General features: G+C 29.4%; 2 pseudogenes; one reads left to right on the forward strand and one right to left on the reverse strand.

Annotated features, from left to right (window-relative positions):
* Positions 1 to 4,428: 4,428 nt before the first annotated feature.
* LOC149881520 (uncharacterized) overlaps positions 4,429 to 24,715 on the reverse strand; it is a 55,721-nt pseudogene continuing 35,434 nt past the window's right edge.
* LOC149881521 (uncharacterized) lies at positions 7,439 to 9,080 on the forward strand (annotated as a pseudogene).

Genomic DNA, 24,715 nt, shown 5'->3' on the forward strand with positions numbered 1-24,715 from the left:
CGAAGATGTTAGTTATTTTTACATTCAATATATACATTTAAGGTAAACAATAAAATACTTCAAAAATAAAAACAAATAAAGCAACTAAAAAAACTATATATATTCATATATATAACACACACACACAGATATATATATATATATATATATATATATATATATATATATATATATATATATATATATATATATATATAAAGGAAGAGGAATTTCATCTTTGATCAAATGTGTTTTGAGTATGAGTAACCATATCATATTGCCATGGAACCTGTCCTTGGAGAGAATTAAAGAAGTCTCGAAATGATTCCCTCACTGCCTTTGCATCACGAGTATAGTTATTTGAGCCTGATTGTTTTTGTAAAAGTGTTATTCCTTGGTAATCAGAAACATCACTTCGCCATTCACCAGCTTGCAAACCAGATGGTGTTTCATAATCAACAAATTTTGAAGGGCAATATTGATTTAATGGTTCAAACTGACGACCATGCATAAGGTAGTTATGCAGAGCAGTGGCAGCTTTAGTCACGTTAATTACAATATTTTCTTTTGCAATAATTGGTTTGCGAAAAATTCTGCATCTTGCTGCCAAAATACCAAAAGTATTTTCTATTGTTCTGCGTGCACGTGCCAATCTATAGCTATATATTCTTTCCTTCAAAGATAATATTTCTTTAGGGTATGGCTTCATTAAATAGTTTTTGAGGGGAAATGCCTCATCTCCAATTAGAACATATGGCAGTTTTACGTTTGAGCCTATTGGTTCATAAGGTTCTGGGATATTTAATAACTTTGATTCAAAAGCAATTCCCATTTTACTATTTCTGAATACACCACCATCACTGTTTCTACCAGTATCACCAATATCAACAAGTGTGAATTCATAGTTTGCATTACAAATAGCCATCAGAACAATAGAGTGAGATTTTTTATAATTAAAGTAGAACGAGCCTGATCTTGAAGGGGCTTGCATAACTATATGTTTCCCATCTATAGCCCCTATGCAATTGGAGAAGTTCCATTTCTTCTCAAATTCGTTTGCTATAGATCTCCATTCATTTTTGTTTTTTGGATAGCTAATATATTCCATAGCCAACAAAATAGTCCATATAGCAGTAGAGGTTTCGTTTATTATTCTTCCTATGGAAGTCGGACTTATTCGAAACATACCAGATAGGTCTATTTGTGAAGTGCCTCCAAAAATATATCTCAAAGTGACCATTAAACGTTCACTCGCTCCAATTGTCTCGCGTCTGAGGGAAGATTTTGTAATCGCCGGTGCAATTAGACTTAACAAATGTTCATACTTTGTAGGTGTCATTCGAAAAAACTTAAAAAAGAATTCGTGATCGAAAAGTTGCATATCTTTTATAAATAAATTGAATGCTCCTTTTGTTTTTCTTTCTCTAAATAATTTTCTGACCCAAAACCTTTTTTTATACTTTTGCCTTCTTTTGATTTTTAAATAATTCAGTAATAACAAATGTAAAGTTCTTCTGCTAAGAATCGATAACACCGCCATTTTTATTATTTAGCTATCATTACTTAAAAGTGAAAGTTAAAGTAAAGCAAGTTTGACCAGTGCAAGTGGAAATGAATATATCCCATCCGATCTGTCCATATTCGTTTTTTTTCCCATCCCTTTCCCTACCCGTAGCAAAAAAGGATGAGTGGAAACTCACCTTTACACGCGAGTATATACGGTATGTATAAAATACATCAAGCTTAATAAGATGTTATATCATTATGATTATTATATATAAGATATATCAAGCATCGTTATAAGATGCTATTTATCTAGTGGGAATTACGTTACTTATTTGCGCAATAAAAGTAACCGCGTTTTCTTTTCTTTACGTATAAGATATAATAATTTGTTTTCGCTCATTTCAATATTTATTGAAACTAGCAAAAAGCAACCCGTAATACGGGTTATGGTCGGTCTGTTATTTTATAGTGGCTGTTTTCCACAATTTAAAGTTGCGAAACTTTAACTAATACTCTTTTAGAAAAACGCCTTCAAATTAAAAATATTAAACCATCTGTAAAATTAAAATAAAAAGTATGCGGAGGTAAAATAATTTACCAATTATTTAACATTATTTCAGTAATTTACAACTGACATAGGTCATATCAGTGTAAGGCAGAACCATTTTCCTCGACATTATTAAGTTCAAAACAATAACAAAGTTTTTAGTTACTGACACAAAATAATAACACTTCATCATGCTTGAAATTGACGAAAAAGTAAAGCTAAATTCTTTTTATATTTTTTATAACATGAACTTTAATTAATATAAAGCGAACGTAAATTATACATGAGTTATTAATTTTTTGTTATCCGCTTGATACATGTTTTTTTAAAAAAGGAAATTGTCTTTAAAACGTTAAATGCACACAACTAAATAAATTTGGACCGTTTATTTTGAAAGTGGTGTAAATCCATTTTTCAAAAGAAGTTAGAAATCACAGTTTACATTAAACCTATGTGCACTTCTCACTTGAAAATAATTTACAGTTAGTATTTAAACATATCCATGCTTTGATTAATTTAAAATTCGCCAATAAATGAAATTGCATAACAATTGATTATAAAAATGTCCATTTACGACCCTGAAAGAATGTTATTTTAGTTAAATTCAAATACAAGTCATTTATGTAATCAAATTACACATCTCTAAATTCGTAGAGACATTGCCAAACTTAGTACAATTAATACATATTTTTTAATCAACTAAAATGCTAACCTTTAAATACCTTGGAAGCGGAAAAAAAGGACTTACATTACTTTCAAAATAAACGGTCAGTTTATTAAAAATATCTGACCATTGCTATATATGGCACTAATCTGACCATTTTTGTATATGGCCTCTTTGTTTCAATAGCTTTGGGTAAACAGTAATTTGCTACCATTTACTAAAAACTCCTTTTGTAACTCGAAATTTAATTCTCTTAAATAATTTGACACTAATAAAGGACCTCCCTTCCCCGTATTTGCCTTAATGGAGGTCAGGAGAATAGTTATTTTTATTAAGAGTAATAAAGTTTTTGATGAAGACCTTTTACCAGAATAATAAAAAGTAAAACAATGATTTACATGAATAAGAACTTTTTCTTTTTAATATGTATAAGAATTTAACATATATAAGAATTATTTTTTCCTCTAAAGTGTTGCAAATGCAAACTAAGCTAATTAATTAGTTAAACACCTTATAAAACTTTTTCGATAGTAATTCGATACTTGACAAATGCGCAAAACTACAATGTCCCCCCCCCCCCCCCGTTTATAAAGATCTCCTAAGTTATGTACCACAAATTATTAGGCATAAAATAGAGAAATTTTAAAAAAATTGAAGTAATGGCATATATTTATATCATTTTAACTGAAGAAAACTTACAATTAAAGGTAATCAGGTTGTTTTTTTTTTTATAAATCGTATAAATGCGTCAATCGTAAATCTTAATGAAATAAAAAATGTAATTATGATACCATAATTACAACAACAACAAAAAAAAACACCACATAAAAACTGAAAATCGATTTACCTATTTATAGTAACCTATTTTAACATAGCAGTTAATATACATTTTTAACAATAGTCACTAACGTGAAGGTGTATATTGTTAGAAATGAATATCAACACAAAACATCACAACAATAGAAAATTTACACCCTTGATCCTAAAATCCAGCGAAAATAACAAACCAAATTAAAATATGAAAGGCAAAATTCAAAACCTAATTTAAAGTTAACTATATTTATCTTTTTACTAAACATATAAATACATAAAAGTATATTTGTTTTTATATTCAATATTAGTTATTCAATTACTTCAAATTTAGGACATGAAAACACCCTTGATTTAAAGATCAAGGTTGCATACTCTCTTATACACATTATGCTAAACATTAACAGACATGTGTTTCCAGAATAATTAAAAAAGGCTAGACAACACCTAGCTCTAAAGCAGTAACACCCCCTGGCACTAAATGCTGCCAAGTCAGACCTCTGCTATAAGTACATCGCTTGACTGGCAAGGTTATCAATTTTGTACAACATAATGCCAAGTCACACCACTTTGAAAACATGGAAACAACATAATTTAAACATATAAACACATTTTATTACAATATTAAATGACAGATATATTTATCAAAAACTATTAAAAAAATATTAAAATAAATTTTTTATTTTAATATTTTTTTAATTTATACATACAAAAATTTATTTAATTTATACATACAAAATGTACTCACAACCTACAAACAGTAAATTTTCAAAATGAAAATCTAAAGATTATAAATGAAGAACATTAGAAAATAAAACATTTGTGTTTGAGATGTTTATCAATTTTGAAAAACAAACTATTAAATGCTCTAGTTCTTGAACATGCAACATATAGTTGATTACGAGAAAAACACGGTTTTTTGAGATATAACCCAACTCTATCAAATGTTTGACCTTGACTTTTGATAATTGTCATTGAATAAACCAATCTGACAGGAAACTGACGACGTTTCAGAACAAAAGGTAAATTAGAATCTGATGGAGCCAACTAAATTAGAGGAACAAAAACCCTTTTACCACCAGAAACACCTGTCAAAACCTCTGCATCAATATAATTATTTTGAAGAGCACAAACTTTCATTTGACTGCCATTGCATAACCCAGCTTTGAGATCTAAGTTTCTAAGTAGGAAATTACACAACCAATTTTTAATTTTAAACAATGAGGTGGCATACCTGTAGGTGTTAAGCGGTTCAAAAACTCAACAGGAAAGTTATTTCTTTCATTAAGGTCATCAGTATCAATTTGATCAGCACTTAAATAAATATTGACCTCACCCGGCAGACATTCAAGCACTTCTTCATTGATTGATAATGAATAAACATTAGTTGAAGTTAAAATCAAGCGTTTAGAATAATCATTTTGATCAACATCTCCAAAAATCTTTTCAACAATTATTCATTTTCTCTAATAATTCACTGATTTGGTATTTCAATGCATCGTTTAAAAGGATCCTCCTTTTTGACAGGTATTGTTCCATTCCCAAGTTTTAGTAGCCATTGGGAAAACTCACCTTCCCCATCTTGTACTCTCATATTTTCAGTTAATGCAAACTTCTGCACCCATTGCCAATAAAAAGAACATTTTATACACAATTCACTATTTCAGGTGGTTGTCCTCTTTTCACAACAGGCAGAATTTGCCTAATGTCACCACCAAAAAGAATAGTTTTTCTTCCGAACGGAAAATTGTTGTTGCAAATATCTTTTAACAACCAACCAATTGCATTTATTTGTTTACATGTTCATGTAAGACATTATACTGCTTGCTACTCAGTTTGTTTTGGTTATTTCTGATGAAAGCAAGGCGTTTGCCTTCAATTTTAACAAACGCATCAATAGCATATTGCTGAATGAGCTATTGGGTAGAGGATGACCTCTTGGGTAAATAACAACTTCCCTGGAAGCAGGTGGTGCACCATCTTCACCAACAAATACAACTGCAACTTCATTATGTGAAGGGAGATTATAGCGACTTATAGCGATTATAGCAATTTATGCTGGAACATCATGATTCAAAAATATTTATAGCAAAATGTAGTAAACAGCGCTAAAGACAAAAAATCAAATTGAGATAAAACAATTTTTATATATGACAAAATAATTTGTATTGGCTTTTAGTGAATGATTAAAAGCAGTGACTTTTAATAAAAAATACCTATTTACCATTTTTAATAATAGACACCAACATAAAGATAAGCCAAATGTCTATTAACTCAAAAGATAACTAAAAAACATCACAGCAACAACACACAACAATAGCACACACCATAAGTCAATATAATATGTATATAATATAACTTAAGTAAGATAACATTCAAATATAACAAAACATAAGTAACAACATTACACAAAATGTTATTAAAATACATTATTATGTATTTTTAGAATAATCTTTAATAATAAAGGCTTGAAAACAGCTAGACCTAAAGCAGTAACAGTTTGACACTAAACATCATCGTTTAACCCTCTGTTAAAAGTACATCACTTAGCTGGCAAAGTTGACAAATCTTGATCTACACGTTTACCAAGTCACAGCACTTTGAAAACACATATGTACCAACTATTAACACAATAAATGTGTTTAAATAAGTATATAAGGTTAAATATATACCTTATATATATATATTTAAACACATTTTTAAAACAATTATTTAACACATATTAACACATACACAAACAATAAAAAAACACTTTACATTATAATAAAAACACATTGATAAAACAACCATACAGCACTTATTACTACATACACATACATATCAAAAAAGCATATATGCAAACAATAAACGTGTGCAAACAAAAATTTGAAAAATGATTTGAGAAAATTTAAAAAGATTCAAAGTAAACAAAGTATATATTTACAAACGATACTCTTTACCTTCCTTTTTTTTTTCATAAGAACTTTAATCTTCATAACAAAATTTAACCGTTACATACAATAACATGTGACATGCAATGTCAGTGTTGGCACAAAATTTTAACTTATTTTTTTAAATTTTCTAAAAAAGAACAAAAGTAGTTAATAGCATCACAGATATCTCAAAGTAGTAATAACCATTTTATGGAAATAGCATTAGTATAACTTTAAATAACATCCATACCCTTATTTTCCTTCTAAAAAATAAAATAATAAAAATAAAACTGCTAAAAGAAAAACTAAAACAAACAAAATATAAACGATTTAAAAAATTAAAATCTTTTCTACTTTAAATCCTTTCTACTTTATCTAATAAAAATGTATATATAACTATTTCATATACTTACTTCAATTATAATTCGATCTTAACGATCATAATTTATCTTAATATGATTCTTTATGTAATATATCTAAACAAATAATTAAATTCCAAGAGGAAAAAAGTTTTAACTCGCTTCATGGATATTTCTCCAATGGCCGCGTGCATTTTGAGCAAGCGTTCTTTCAAAGCCTAGTAACTAATGACGAAACGACGTTGAGCATTAAACATTAAACGTTTCTGTACTATTTATATTAAGATGAGCGAAAACAAATTATTATATCTTATACGTAAAGATAAAAAAACGCTCGTAAAGTTATTATGTCTTTCAATTATTTTGAAGAAAAGAAAAAAAAAAAGGAGGATTGAACAGCATTTATATTTTAGTATTGGACAAGTGTCCATATAAGTATCCAGCTGATTCTTGAACTGAAAATCCGAGTCAATGGCCTTCTTTAAGCTATCATAATCATATCTGATTAAAATTCAATTCTAATATCTGTTAGTTTGATTGGCTGGTGTTGTAAATATTTATGTTTGTTTTGTGAATATTTTTTTTTCTTTCTGAATATTTATGTTTGCTTACACTTGTTTCTAAGTTTTAAAATTGTTTAGGCATCTTTTCTCCAGAAGCTATGGAGAATTACAAGTCATTAGAGGCTTGGAAGTACTTTCAAGAAGGTTGGGTAAAAAATGTTGCTCACATGAAAGTAAGTCAACATATCATGATCTTAAAATGTGATGTTCGACCTTCATATAGAATCACATCTCCTAATCATAAGTTTTGGATAGCTATTGATATACTTGGTAATGCAGTGACTGCTCACTATAATTGTAAGGCTGGGTAAGTATCTGTTGAGCATTTGAGTATGATAACTTAACACTTAAAAACTCTTGTTTTGTGAACTTTTTTTTTAATTTTTCAAATGCGATGGTATTGTTCAAACATGTTTTTATTTTATTTACATCTATAGTTAATTTTTTTTTACAGCCTTAGTGAAACATACTCACATGTAGCTGCAATGTTATAAAAAATTGTTGTTCGCATTGGAATGATATTGTCCACACCAACTGATTCACCATGTCAATCGAATCAAACATTTATTAAAAATATTGTTGGTTCTCCAGTTTCATCTTTCAGTTTATATTCTGATGCTGCTAAAGAAAAACTAAAGAGAAAAAGAATAAGTAAAATGCCTGTTTCTCCAACCAATATTGAAAAAAATGTGATTTGCAAAGTGTACAGCCCAAAACAGCTGCTCTTCATTTGTTCAAAAATTATAAAGATTAATTTATTCACCTAGAATCTATTTTCGTGGCAAAATTGCTACTATCTCTTAGAAATTTTTTCATCGAAAACTATAAATCTCTAGATAAAGAGCAGTTAAGTTCCTATTATGATGAGAAAAGAAAAGTTTTAAAAATCAATTCTAATGACATTGTCTATGTTGAAGAAGCAACTCGAAATCAATCATTGTATGATTCTTGGTATCAGGTACGAGTAGGCCGATTAACTGGTTCTACTTTGTATCAAGTTTATTTTGCTAGAGTTGATACACCACCTAAATCATTAGTTTTTAATATTTGTTTTGAAAAGAATGTAATTATAAAAAGTCCTCCAATATTTTGGGGACGAGAAAATGAGATAAATGCATTGACTTTTTCGCACAAATTTATTCAGACTACAATAAATCTCATAATTCAGTGCCACTTTCTAAGATTGTTGTCCATCAAAATTTGAAAGTTGAAAAATTAGGACTTTGTATAGACTATGAAAAACCATGGTATGCAGCATCTCCTGATGTGCTTCTGTTTATTGCACTAGTTGTAGGCATTGTGCTTTGGAAATTAAATGTCCTTATATTTTAAAAGATAAATCTTTGAAAGAAGAAATATTGAAAGATGTTTTTTATGTTGGTGTAAATGTAGATGGGAGATATTTTTTAAAAAAACAGCACAAATATTTTTTCCAGGTTCAGCTTGAAATGAGAGTTACTGGAATTAGTTATTGTGATTTTATGGTGTGGACATCCAGTGAGTTTATAGTTTTACGTAATGAACCAAACAGCAGTTTTATCGAATCTGTGTTTCATGTGATAGTTTTTGGAATATGCTTATTTTCAGGGAATTAGTAACAAGAGAATTTGAATCAGGAATGAAGTTGCCTTAATACCAAATGAAACTATCAATTAAAATGACAGTGTGTTTTTTATTTGTAAATCTAAAAGGTCAGAAAATGGCGATAAAATCGTAGGCTGTGATTCATGTGGTAACTAGTTTCATCTTAAATGTATATCTTTAAAATTAGTGCCAAGATTGAATATATGGTATTGCAATAGCTGTAATTACAAGAAAAAGTTTGCAAACAAAAATATTTCATAAATATTTATATATAAATATTTTTTATAGTTTTAGCAAGCAAAAAAACTTTTTCACTATTTCATTTTTTAAATATTTTTTTAGAAACTAATGCAATAATGGAGCAGTGCGAATGCTGAGAAATGAAATGAAAAAAGCATCATTTTGCTGAAATAAAGATTATCAAACTTTTGAATAACGGCTATTTTCATAGCCACAAGTTTTTAAAAACATAAAGGCATATGATGCAATATCGAAAAAACTATTACAGATTAGCTTTAATTATCTGGATTAATTAACTTTGAGATTGCGGGGAATATCCAGTAAAAGAGTTTTATTATCTGATTGATAAAAAGAAGTTGACTGCGGATCTGGGTACCGCTTCGTGTTTTTTTTTGTTTTAAACAGTATTTTACGTTAAAACAAGACTTTACCGTATTTAATGTTCATTTCTCCGCATGTTTTTTATCTTTTCAAACTGATTTTTATCTATTTTTGACAAACTAAATGTTAAGTGTGAGATGTAAAATGAGAGTAAGATCTTCTCTAAAACATAAAGCTTCGTAAAACTGTAAAATCAGTGTAATCTTGAAGTTCACCTCTACTGAAATTGTACGAACCGATTAATTTACTGAAAAATTGTGTTTATAGATTATTAAATTTTTGACCCTATAAACCGTACGGAAACATTTACAAAGACTTTTTATACTTTTTTGGGGAAGTCAAACACCACACTCAATTCCTAAAAATATTTAAAGCAATATTAAGACTTTATTGAAATCAGATTGCTTATTGGTATGACCAATATTTTACCATACCTAGAAATATAAAGCTGCAAATTTGAACAATCTGATTTGCAGTTTTACATTAAATAATAAATTTATTTTTATACTTTTATTTACTTTTTATACTATTCCCACCCACTCTTGTATTAAGGACTCAAGACTATGGAAAACGTTTTGGATATGCGGAAAAACTAAAAGTTGAAAGAAATATCCGGAATTCCGGCAATATCCGGAAAAAGATAATCCCTAACAACACACCGTTTGTCCTACCCTCCTCTCTTCATCCTTCACGTCGGCCTTACTTATTTAATGTAAACAATTCTCTACGTCAAATAATGCTTTTGTTGAGATATGGGGCTATGAAAACAGCCGTGTTAAGAAAAGTTAGGATAAAACATCTTTATTGAACACAATTTCTGAAGCAGAGATTTATGCTTTACCTTTGTAAAGGCTGGATTAATTAACAAAGAGCAACTTCCAACAGCAAAATCGCTTTATAAAGTAAAGCCTATATCTGATAAAATTTGATCACCTGGCACATGAAACTTGCTAGATGTAAACTCTGATTTTCGAGTTATTTGATTATCTGAAGCTCTCCCACCATAACATTTTGAAACAAAGTTAATTGCTCTAAGAGGTGTGCATGAGATAAGACATTTAATCTTATATATTTTTTATATTGGCTGTAAAATTGAGCACTTGCCACAAGAGATGATGGTGATTCCACAAAAATCTCAAAAAAAATAATTGATGTTAGTCTTGGGAATTTTTTCTTGAAAACAGGAGGCATTGTTTCATATATATTATCTCGATCTTGCATTTTTATTAAAAATTTCAATTTTACATACCTAATGTCAATCCATTTCCAAAAGTTATCCAATGCAGTACTTTTTTTAAAGCCAAACATAAATGATTACATGTCAAAGTTAATGTTGTGTTTTAACTTTACTTAGCAGAAAGCAATTTGATTTGCCGAATCCAATTTTTTTATCAAATTTTCTTGAGCTCCTTTGCATAGGAAACAAAACAGCTTTTCTAATACTGGAAGACTAACTCCAGTAAGCATATTGCACTTATCAGGATTGGCTCGAATTTTATTTATTCCTAAACTGCAGTTGCTATCTTCTATCAACAACCACTTTCACATAAATAAATCTCTTTCTAATGGAAGCTTATTTATTTCAGTGTATAATTGTTGTTTTTCCGAAGTTGTCACATGTCTTCCAATATCAATTTCAGATTTCTCAATTAAAGGTTTTCCGAATTCAAATGACTTTTAGTTTAACTTTGCTAAATATCGATGTTTCCAGCAACACCCTTTTATTTAAAATAAAAAAAAATACATATAGTATTTTGTATACTTATATTTAATATTTAAATAATTTTTAAATAAGCAATACCTTCTACATAACTCTTACTAGTATCTTGGGCTGGAACATCTTCATTAAATAAAGGAACACTGAATTCTGAAAAATATTTAAAATATTTTTACAACTTTTGCAAATAAAAGATAATAGCAAAAAGTAAACAAAATTAAAAATCAAAAAAGAAAAATTAATTTTAAGTTATACTAATACCTTGTTTATACTATGCCTTGTTTATAATTTTAAGTTATACTAATACCTTGATCAATGCTGGAACATTGTTCTAAATTAAAAATGTCTAGAAAAATATATTTCAAAAATCTATAGGGTAGGGTGGGGCGAGATGCCCCCCCCCCCTTAACAAACTTTAGCGTATATAACAAATGCTTTTACATTTTCAAGTAGTTTTTCTTTCTAATATCAAAGTTTACTTATAAAAGATGACATTGGTGAGATAAAATAACCACTTTATTACTCGTGATATTTTAAATTTAAAAACACTAATAATTGTGCAAGGAGACATCTTGCCCCAGCCGTGGGGCAAGATGCTCTAAGGAGTGCATCTTGCCTCAAACCTTTAAAACAGTTGTTAAAAATAACTATCGGTTAAAATAAAAGCTATTAATAGTTTTTTGTAAAAGCTCTTTGTATTTTATTAAAATAACTGAAATACAAACACTTTAATTATTCTAAGCAATTGTCTTGAAGATAAATAGCTTCTTTTTAATTTATATCACTAAAATAAATGTTCAAATAACATATACATGATTATGATTCACAGTAGTAGCATAAGTCTGAATCTTCTGGACCACATGAAAAGTGGTACCAAGATGTGCATTTAGTACATTGTGTCTAATTATCGTATGGACAAAAGCATATGGTGCATAGAGTTGTATCAGTGATAAAACTTTAAGAGTCAGAAACCATATCTTTCTTCCTTTTCATTTGTTTCTTTATTCCATTAGGTCTTTCTGCTTTCTGCTTTTCAGACTTCTTTACCTTTTTTGTCTTCAAGTTTATTGATTTCATTTTTTACTTAATCACCTTAAGTGCAGCTTTTTTTTTACGCAAAATGACTGCTTGTTGCTTTTCTTTTACATTGCTTTCATGCGCTTCTACTCGCTTCTTGAAAGGTGAAGAAGTAGGTTTTCAGCTGACTCTGTCTTTCTATTTCGTTGTCTTAATATAGGAATTTTGGGACGTGGAGAAATCTTTTCCAAAATTTTTTAGGGAGACTTAAGGCCAATTGGCAAAACTGCATCATCAACAGCCTTCAATTTTGCAGCAGTAAATGTTGTGCTTGTGACATTTGGCAACTGTTTAGGTGCAACAAAAGGCATATTAGACAATTCACTAGATTGCTGACAGATTTCCAATGGCTCAGCTTCAATAGTGAGCAAAGCTGCATTAAAGGCTTCATCGTTAAAAATAAGGTCATTTATTGGGTATAAACCAGAACATCTAAACCCATAGATTGCTTTGTCAATGTTTGCAGTAAAGTTTTAGGCAGTTGCAAAAATACCTGCCATGTCAAAAAATGAAATTCTACGCCCCTGATGTGATAACATCTAGTTGCTTGCTGCTGTATTGTAGCCAACTTTCAATAGTTTAAAAAATGTACGATCTAAAGGTTGCATCTTGTGTGTACAATGAGGTGGAAGAGTTATGAGATGGATCCCATTGTCACGACAAAAGTTAATGGCCTCAAGTGTTTTGTGACTGTGATGACCATCAAGTACAATTAATTGATCATTAGTTTTAGATGCATGAGTTACAGCAGCAAAATGTATTAATCATTCAATGAATAAAGATGAATCAGTCCATCCACTAGAGCTAACTCTAATAATTGAGCCTGAACGTGCACCAACAGCCAGCCTATCAGTCATTCGCTTACGGGGAATTATAAGTAATGGTGGGGCATAAGCGCCACTTACACTCATTGCACACACAACTGTCACAGTAGCACCTCTCTCTCCACTAGTCATTTTTGAAACTTGTCGTTTGTCTTTCATTGCATTTATTTTTCCTGGGTTAAGGACATTTGTGATTCCAGTTTCATCCATATTCCAGAGCTGTTTCGCTGAAAACTTATATTCCTCAATAAGGACTTGTATACTGAAAAAAACTGATTTACTTTTGGTTTATTGAAGCCAATGGCTCTGCTTATACTGGTGGCTTGAATCCTCGCAGCCAATCCACTCCAGCCATTTTTTGACTTTTTATTAAAAGGATTATCAATTCCCATTTGTTTAGCAAAATCATAAGCCAGGCGACGCACATCTATTGTTGCCAAGCCTAATAACGCTCTTTCCAGAATCTGAACTTGTGTAATAATCTTTAATTCAAATTCTTTACTAAAAACAGGAGATTTTCCACACAGAGACAAACCACCAGCTATTTTTACTTTTCCATCTCGATGACGCTGTAATGTTTTTTTGTTAATACTAAATTCTGATGCAATATTCTTTAGACTGCAGCCCAACTTCGTTGCATAAAATGCTGACTTTATTCTATCATTTGTTGCTCCTCTCTGTGTTATTCGCACATAATTTCTCACCATTATTTATAATATTTAAATATGCATCTAAAGAAATATTAAAACCTTAAAATTTTAATAATATGAACATACAAACACATACACAGTATTATATAATTATTAAATACATTATTACTTTATACATTACATAACATCCATAAATTAACCCTCTTTGAGTTAAATAAGAACTTACTAAATTTACATGTACATACAAAATTACTCAAAATTATTAATGATAACACGATGTTGCAATTATTAATAATATGATGTTGCAAGCTAAACACAGCTCCTTTTAGTAAAAATTTTATTACACGCATGTAATAATACATGAAGTTGTATTACATTCAATTGCTGATAACTAATTGAATGTAATACAACTTCATTCAGCTGAATGCAAATGAAAATATTTGTAAAATTTTTACAAATATGCATTGAATTGCAGCAACTGCATGTGATACAGCTTCATTTTACTTAGCATATATATTATAACATTTATATTATATATAAAATTATTTTAAAAAGCTATTTATAAATATGCATAATAGTTGTCAACACATAAACCAACATATAAACATTGTCAATAACTAAATTATGAAACGCTATTATGTTCGAAACACATTTTAAAAATGGTAGAAATTCCGTAAAACTACGACACAAGAAGCCCTTTGAGAGCATCTTACCCCACGTAACCGATGACATCTTGCCTCATCTGTAGTGAGTGCAAGTTTAATACAAATAAAATTAAATTAATTGCTCAGTTATAAACCTTTTTTACTATATATTATTGTGGGATAAATTCTCTATAAAACAACACGTTTCTTACCTTAATCGCTTAAGTACTGCCAATAAACATTCGAATTTAGAAGCAACTTACAAACAAAATACTCCAAAAAAGTTATAAACCGATTTAAACATCAACTAACAGCGATATTAAAAACATTTTTTGTTCCACGATACTGTTTTAACTTTACCAATGGTATAATAGAGGAATAAAACATTATTATTCCATGAAAGCAAAAAAGAGTTCTAACCCACGGCTCATCTTGCCCCACCCTACCCTACAACTATCCAAAATGTAAAAAAGAAAAAAAAAATTAAATAAAAATTACTTTATACCATGACTATAACTGGAAGATTCTTCTAAAACATTTTTGTAACATACAGGAGCAATGACATCAGATTGTTGCAAACACCCTTCAGTATTAACTTGAATATCATTTTCCTTTAAATATAAAATAAACTTCTTTATTTTATGAAAATTTATTGGATTAGTTTTAAAACATTTACAACCTCTACTATAAATGACAATCAATATCATTATTGGTTATATACAACAATTTAAATCATAAATAACAAAATTAAATAATTCATTTTTTCACTTAACTTCATTTATTATCCTCTTTTTTTCAACGACAAAATCAACTTCGTCACTTAATGATTGAGAAAATAGTTTTAACTTTTTGCATGCAGAAACACGCATTTCTGAAAAAAAATTTAAAAGTTCAACAATGTCAAAGTAATTTAAAAAAGGGACAACAAAGCAGACAATAATATTCACTTTTTCTATTTATCCTCCTATTGACTCGGTTAATTATGTTATTATTGACATTTTTTTGAGGAGAAAAATTGAAGGAGCTGAGTCGGGATGTTTCTCAAAGAGTTCTCTTTTACCTAAAATGTTTAAAAAAGTAGTATTTATTGAAATTTAAACATAAACATTCGAAGATTTAGGAGACCACAGTTTCCTCGACGATGTGCTATCTGCAGTTAACAGAAAATGGTTAAATGCGGTTTATCGCATTTAACCATCTTTTTCTAACCGTTTTTATTCTTAGGAATGCGATAAAACTTAAGTTCTTTATCTTTTTTACAATTAGTTGTGCAACCTACAACACAACAACTCCTTAGCATCTTTTTGTCATAAAAAACAGTTAAAACGCTATTTGATATTTGTGTTTGTTTTCCCTCCATTCAAGATGGTTATATTATTTCGGAATTCGACGTGACGTCACGCCGACTAGATGGATATCATTATGATGCAGTTATTTTTTTATTAACATCTAAGATTATTGGTAACCCTTATTATAATATATGTAATTTATATATGTTAAGATCATCTGACATTAGAACTACATATACATCATAATAATGTTATGCAATTCTCATCATTTAGTTATTTTAAAGTTACACCAGAGTTAAGGCAGCTCATAGCAAACTAAACTTTTCTTGCGCAAATTGAGCTGAACTATTTTTTAAAAAGTTTGGTCAACCCATTTTAGTTTGGTGAATACCGATAGTTTAGGGCTGAACTTACGCAAAAACTTACGAAAGTTTTTTTGAAATGCAACTTGGCAAGTTTAGTTTATACGGACTTTTACAGTTTTTAACTTATACCAAACTAACGACAGACTGACGCTAAAATAATGTTTTGTGAATATTCATCCAGAACTTTTACGAAACGTTCTTAGAACGTACCCGAACGTTTCTAACGTTCGTCGAACGTTTTGTGTTAGCTGGGAACACGGAAGTGTAAAGTAGGTAGTAGTCTCACAAACTACTAGTTTGAGATGCCTCTAATACATCTGAGTTCAGATGTCTATAAGGTGTTAAAGTAGTAGCCGTCTTTTTTTAGATTGCTAGTTTGAGGTGTTTGAAGACATCTAATATGCAGATGTCTCACAGATAATTGATATGAAATGTCTCAAACATATCTGAATTCAGACCTCTAAAAGAGGTCAATATTGTGATTTCTTTTAGATGGCATTTAGAAACCAGTCTGAGACGTTGTTAAGATGTCATTAGGCTGGCAAAAAAATATAAATTTATGTAAGTACGTTATATTAAGTTATATTTAAGAAAAAAATGTTACGTCAAACAAAAAAATAGATTTTTATTTGAAACTTATGCACTAATCAAAATACAAACATAAAATATAAGACTTGATTGTCATCAGTTTCCTAGTGTTTAAATGACCGTTCGATAATTCCACCGCCAATTTTAAACGCCAAAGCTGGCTTCAAAAAATTTGACGTATACGCTTCCAGTTATATTTTGAGATCAGCGAGCCAGGATATATTTCACCAATGTGTAAAAATTTTTCAAAAAACAAGGCGTTGCACCCTACACCACCAAATTCTCTGAAATTTGGCACAAAAGTGTAAAGATGTAAGTTAGGAAAAGCTGTAATTTTTTTAAAAAAATCTCTAAACTTAAAGTTTGTAAGATTTTGACTGAAAAATGAGGGAGAGATAGCGCCGGAATTTTGTCCGTTTACCACAACCCTTATAAAGTGCTTGTAGTAACTTTGCAAAGCTCAAATTTGGTAACAAAGAAGTTTGAATCCTGTTTTATCTGAAAATTATAGATTTGTTTCTCTTAAAACAACAAAATATAGTTTATTTCAAGATCTACAAAACGCACTTACTAATGACAATAAAAAAGAGGATTCACAACTATAGCTCTAGAAAAAATCTGACTGAAATAAAAAGCTTTTGGTTTTAATTTTCTTAAAGATTAGATCATTCCATACCAATCACTTCCATACCAAGAGCAGAGCCACGATACACATAAATACAGGTAAAGATAAAGATACCGATACAGATAAATTCAACAAAGTGCTAGAAGAAAGATTGTCTTTTTCAATACTAATAAAAGAAGCCACTGGCAAAGTTGTATCATCTGATTATAGTTCACAGTTCTATTTATAATCTTCTGATTTTTAACAGAAGTTGATTTAGAATGACTTTGGTTTACTGAACACACGGTTTAATGTGCTTCAACTTTTCACTCAGAATTAAATTATAGTCATAACAACAGAGCTTTGATACACCTACATACATAAAGTTTTTACTTGACATATTTTTAAGAAGGTTTAACTCTGTGTGTTCTTCAAGTAGATTTGGAACTATATTAATCAAAAATACTTTGTTATGGTGGGCGACAAGTAAATGGATTTTGCAGAAATTCTTGTAGTAGTCGTTTTAGTAAATTTTTCAGTAGAAAAAACTGAACTTTCATTAAATTTATAAGCAGTTTTTTTATTATTGACAATAAAAGAAAGACAGAATGTTCTTTTAAAGTTCGTTGTTTTCTGGAGCGTTTTTACCTTGTGTTGTAATTTCGAAAAACTGCTATACCACTTGAATCTATAACGTTTTAAGGTATAAGACCCCTCGAAACTTTTTTAACTAAAATAACTCTTTTAAGAAAAAACCAACTTCATTCTGAGAAAGAACTAGGTAACAACATTTAAAAAAATAAAAAATAATTTTATTAGTTTCATGGTTACCAATTAAAATAGTCAACATTCCAAAATGTTTGTGCCACCCCAGCCATACTATATCAGTTACTGAAAGCATTTAGGGTGTGAAATTTTGGCAAAAGGTTAATAACATGTTTATCTACAAACTTTACTAAAACTATTTTAAAAAAATTAATATTTTAGTTACACTGAAATTTTTAAAATGGTGCATTAAAAAAAAAAAAAAATTTAAGGTCAAGCTTGTATAAATAAAAAACGTTTTACAACATTGCAAAACTTTTAGTTCCAATTGTAAAACTAGATCCAACAAATATTTGCTGAAAGTTTCATGCAAATTGAACATGCCATTAATGAAATAGGATGGTCGGGAGGTCAAAAACTGAGATATTGAGAAAAACGCATTTAAATATAACATTTATAATTGCACCTAAAATTTTCAATGAAAATGTCAGTTTAAAAACAGTTACTTATAAGAACATGAACCAGGATCATATAGACTACTTTCTTGGTCATTATCTGCATCTTCTCTTTTTTTTTTTTTTTTTGCATCCACGAATTACTTTTCGTTGCTTTTTTGATGTTGTTCGATTTTGATACTCAACAAAAATTAGACGCTTTTTGTTCATGATTGAACAACCTTGAAAAGTATATATTCCTGGAATCACATTCAACTTTTCAAATAAAAGAACACTTGCATTTCTTCTAATATTAAATTTGAAACACCGTCATAAACTCTGAACTCCAACTGTGTTAAAGAAACATACTTTGTTTTGGGTATGCGCTGCCATATCATCCCATTAAAACTTTCATTTTGGTTTTGGGTACTACCATGAAGGCATTTTTTAAAAAGTTCTTCTTGAGATAGATTGAAATAAATAGGTTTTAAATGGCTGACAACTGAGAGTAAAAGGCCTATGCCTTGTTTGTAGGCAGAGGTTTTATTAGCTTTGTCCTGATTATAACGACACCAGCTATTGATACCATCAGGGCAATAATCATGCCAATTATTTTCAGCTGCAGATACATATTACAACGTTGCAAATATAGCCCTTTTTCATACCTTCTAAATCATTTACATTTGCCTTCTAAATCATTTACATTTTACAACAGCAATTCCATAGTAGTTTTGTAGACGGTTAATTATAGCATTTGTTAAATTTGTTAGATCGAACGACTAAACATTCTTTGTGCACCAATCACTTACATACCAAGTGCAGAGCCACGATACAGATAAATACAGATAAAGATAAAGATACCGATACAGATAAATTCAACAAAGTGCTAGAACAAAGATTGTCTTTTTCAATACTAATAAAAGAAGCTACTGACAAAATTGTATCATTTAGCAAATTTCTGGTTTATCTATTTCCTTGAAATCTTCCTGATTTTTTACTTTTAGTACTTTGTTTTACTCTGCATGACTTACTCATTGTTTAGAACGTTTATTAGATAAAAAAAAATGTAATGAAAAAGCTCGAAATTCTTATTAAAAACCCGTTACTTATTCGGGTTTCTAAGCAGACCAAACCTACCCAGTCAAAGGAAATATTAAATATCTCAAGAACTAACTTAAATCTTTAAAAATGGTTTCCAAATTCGTGTTCAGCAATAAATTTCGTGCCAAAATTACATAAAAAAAAAATTTTTTAAAAAGATTTTTGAGGGGTCTTATACCTTAACTAGTCCGTAAAACTCGAAACTTCATTAATCAAATCTTTCGTATTCAAAACATAATATTTAATTACCTTTTTCAATCGGTAGAGGAAATCTACATTAAAAATTAATAACTCCCTGAAAGGAACAAAAAGGATAAACTAATGTCATTATCAAATGATCCCGCATTAAGGTATAAATTTAAATCATCGCATAAGAATTTAATTCTTTGTGAAACTAATTTGTTGTAAGACAAATGATAAGTACTTTCTAAAACCGAGACTTTAAAAACTGCAGCACACTGTTTTTGAATTCCAAATATGTTCGCTAATGCATGTAGATAACGGCCGTCATTAATTTAAAGTATCTCTAGTTATCGTTAAAAACTGCAGCTCTCAAGGTTTGTTCTTTTTTTATCCTCCCCATTTGTAAGATGTTACCTGTAATTTATTTCATGAAGATAATTTAAAGATATTAAAAGAAAAACTAATCCAGTAACTTTACTTAAAACTGAAGAGTAGCACGGCAGCGGAATTTTTTTAAAGTGATTGTTACAGTCATCATAACCGGCTCAACATTTCCCCCAGTGTACATTACTTTAAATTAAAGAATCACACGGAATCTCTATTGTAAACTAATATACCCTGATTAAATATACGTTTAATTTTAACTGCAGGTGTGATTCTACCCAGCTAACAATTAACGTTCAAGAAACGTTGTCATGACGTTAGACGTTCACTGCAAACGTTATGCGAACGTTATTTTTACAGCTTTTGAACGTTCATATCAAACGTTCAATAACAAACAGCGGGCGTTGACCTTACGTTTATATATACATATATATGTATATATTAGAGGTATATATATATATATATATATATATATATATATATATATATATATATATATATATATATATATATATATATATATATATATATATATATAACACTAGATGCACCTTAAGGCGACAGTATATACTTTACTACTTTAAGGTTAATCTTCAAAAATTTCTAAAATTATGTTACGTGAACAATCGCAAGAACTTCGCTAGGCATTACATGAGCATTATTTTAAATTGGTTTCATACTTTTCTTTTCCTCGGAAAATATAATTGAAATATATAATTTTGCCGTCGCCTTAACGTTTTTCTATATCTTTTAGTTGCCTTTAGGAAAAAATATTCCTGGATTGACCATATGGTGACAATATTTAGTCACCTTAAGTAACTTTTTTAGAGCACATGTATTTCAATTTAATTGATTCAAATTACGATTAAGCGAATCAACTTACGATATTACGAATTACGAATCAACTACGGTAATAAAAGCTCAAACTATCCAGGATTGAATATATTGCCCATAGGTAAACCATGTGCTTTTTTTAAACAAATTAAAAAGTTTAGTATAAAGCAACATTTATGGATTTAGTTGTCTGTTAAATAAGTTTTGACATCTATTTGACTTTTGCAAATCTGAAGCATATTATGGTTTGAAGAAAACATCTTAAAACCTCCTAAGAAAGTTAGGCTAGTCAATGATGTTTTGAATTTAGAAAAACATATTCATACTGGGTGCACTTAAACCTTCATTTTTGATGGCCTTGCAGTTAAATGTAACAAAGAAGCTGAGATGAACAAAACTTGCATCACTGTCTAACTTACCTTGGACTCAAATAAACACTGACAGTTAATAAATTCGTTCTTTTTTTAGTTAGTTAGGGGAGATGGGGGCGCATTGATCGCCGTAGCAGTGTTTTGAAAATTGCGCAGAACCTGAAAGAGATGTAAAAACTTATTAACTACGAAACACATGTAGAACTATCTGGCTTTTGGAATATATAAATATTTTGATTTAAAAAAATGATAAACATGAATAATTTTAACTTTTAAACAACCCTCTCAAAAGATCAATGTACCCCAAACAATGGGGTACTATGATCTCCGACTTGGGGCACATTGATCTTATATGCGTAATATTATCTAAACGTTTAACACTTCTATAACTAAATCTTGTAAATAATTTAGTCAAAGGGTAATATTGTATAATATATAATACATCTAAATTTTTTAATTATTTTTTAAATATAGCAGTTAAACCCACTAGTCTAATTTTTAATTTAAAAATGTATAAATCACAGCAGCTATAAGCTACCCGCTTTATATACGTTTAAAACTTTACAACAACTTGAAATTTATAAGAACTGAAATATAAAGACTGAAATAAGAATACAACTTTTAAGTTTACAAAACTTGTTAAAAGTACAATATTTTGATTAAGAATATTTCATCATTTGTGAAAGTCAAGTTGTGAAGCAGCTTTTGGTTTACATTGTTTTTTATTCCTAAGCAAGTAATTCTTAGTTTCTTTCTTATCTTTTGTGGAGACTTTTTGTTGATTTTTGGTTTGCTTCAAAATTTTCTTTTCTTTTGACAAACGAATTTCATTTCTGACAGGAGTATCAGTCAAGATCCTTGTTTTTAACTGCCTACCTTTAACTTTTTTTTTTCTGGCAGATGCTTTTGGGTAAGGTTTTAAAACCTCAGGTGAGATTATAGAAGCAACACTTGTTGACACTTTGTTTAAAATACTTGTTTCAATATTTACTATAGTTATTTCAGACTCTATGTGATTAACATGTGCTGGTATCATTTCAGATTCCATGTTGTTGACAGGAGTGATAGTAACTGTATCTGGAGCAGCTCTACCTGTAACTGATGATGGTAAATATTCGTCATCTTTGAAAATTTCAGAATTGAATGGCTCAATGCCAGCTACTCTAAATCCTGTCTGTATATTAGATGGTGAGAAAGCTTTTGTATACGGTTCTCGAACTATTGAAACAATATCATAAATGGTCATTGGTCTTGGGTTTGAAACCATCCAATTATCACATGCAGAATTGTAAAACCTTTTCAATGGTCCAAAAACAGTTCTATCTAATGGCTGCAATTTATAGCTGCAATGGGGAGGAAAACTTATCATTGTAATTCCGTGTTGAATTGCAAGCTCCAAGCCTTTAACAGAAATATGACTTTCATGACTGTCGAGAAGTAACAAAACTGGAATTCCAGAGAACAGTTTGAATATTTAACAAAATGTTTAATCCATTCTATGAAAATTTCTGAGTTCATCCAACCAGAAGGATTTGCAAATCCCACACATCCAGGAGGTCCTTCCTTAATCATGTAATCATGAAACTTTACCCTAGGAAAAATAAATAATGGAGGAATGGAATTTCCAACAGCATTAGAGGCACAACATGCAGTTACCAATGTTCCTCGTTCTGCAGATGTGATTCTTCCAACTTGTTTGCTTCCTCTACCAGCTAAATCCTTTACCGGCTTTTGAACGGTTGTTAAACCAGTTTCATCAACATTATATATACAGTTAGGATTATATTTATATCGATTTCTTACCGTTTTAAGATTTTGAAAAAACTCTCTTACAGTGTGTTTGTTAAAAGCTGTTGATCGAGCGAAGCTCGTTGCTTCAGGTGTTCGTAGAGACAACTCTGGATGTCTTTTCATAAAACCTTGCAACCAATCAATGCCTGCAATTTTATTTTTGATCCATGATGATGGGCATATCTTATTGTTTTTTAAAGCAAATTCATATGCCAATAATCGCGTTGACCTAGTTGAAAGGCCATAGTTCATTTTTGATGCAATTAGTAAATAACTTGATAAACTTTTTTCATCTTCTGCTGTAAAAACTTGTCTATTGTTGTAGTTAGGCTTGAAAGCTTCATTTGGATTAAGCCTCTTTTTACGACAATATCTTTTTAAAGTCATTCTATCTATGTTAAACTGACGTGCTACAACATTCAGTTGAGTTCCTTCTAAAACTTTATTAACAGCTACTTTCATTGTTTCACTTGGTATAGCAACTTTATTTGTTTTTTTAATTCTATTTCTAACCATTTTAAGATCTGTAAAAAAATATATCAATAAAAACATGTTTTTAATAAATGCTAATATTTAACATAATAATATTATGTTAAATATTTTTTAATTATTATGTTAAATATTATTCTTTTGATATTATAAAATAATAGTATTATTATTACAAGCTTATAACATAAGTAGATTTAAAAAATGAAATGCTAAAAGCTATTGTTTGTTTATATATAGTTTTTTTTTAAATTATAAATACAATATCATTCGTTTAACTGTATTGCTTATAAACAAAAACATGGGGCACTTCGTCTTCTATGGGGCACTTTGATCCTCCGATCAATGGGCCCCGCATAGTCAAAGATCAATGTACCCCAATAGGTATAGGTAACATATTGATAGCAATATCTACTGTATAAATTGCAGCCAAATAAAAATTATATATTATATTATACACCTAACACTTACAAATTTAAAATAAAATTGTTGTTAACCCATACAGACATCTAAATAAAAATATATTTGAATTATAGTACGATTTAAAAAAATCACTTTTTATGACAAAAAACAATATTTTCTTTATTTTTTTTGACGCTGATAACCTTATGGAAAAATATTACGAATAATCAATTAGGGAAGCATAGTGGTTAATTAAATTGCAACCTCACTTCTATTAAGGCAAAAATGAACGAGTAAAAGCCAAAAGATCATACTGCCCCGGCGATCAATGCGCCCCCATCTCCCCTACATTTAATATTTCAAATGCAAGTACAAAATATTAAACCTTTTAATAACAAAGGCAACAAACCTTTGGCTAACTGACATGATTGTTTTTGTGATCCTAATTCACCAGGTTCATCACTGTTCTCAGATATTTGATTATTTTCAACTAATAAGAAAAGTTAATATATTATAGGAAAACCTAATATATTATAAGAAAACTTAATATATTATAGGAAAACAACCAAAAAAATAACAAAAAAAACAATTAATACTTTTTTCAGGTTTACATGACTTATCATTAACATCATCGATACATTCCTATTGATTTGCTACAAGA

Source organism: Hydra viridissima, unplaced genomic scaffold (assembly GCF_058129835.1).
Source record: "Hydra viridissima isolate aposymbiotic clone 2 unplaced genomic scaffold, HvirCarnegie_v1 scaffold_11, whole genome shotgun sequence".
Lineage (NCBI taxonomy): Eukaryota > Metazoa > Cnidaria > Hydrozoa > Anthoathecata > Hydridae > Hydra > Hydra viridissima.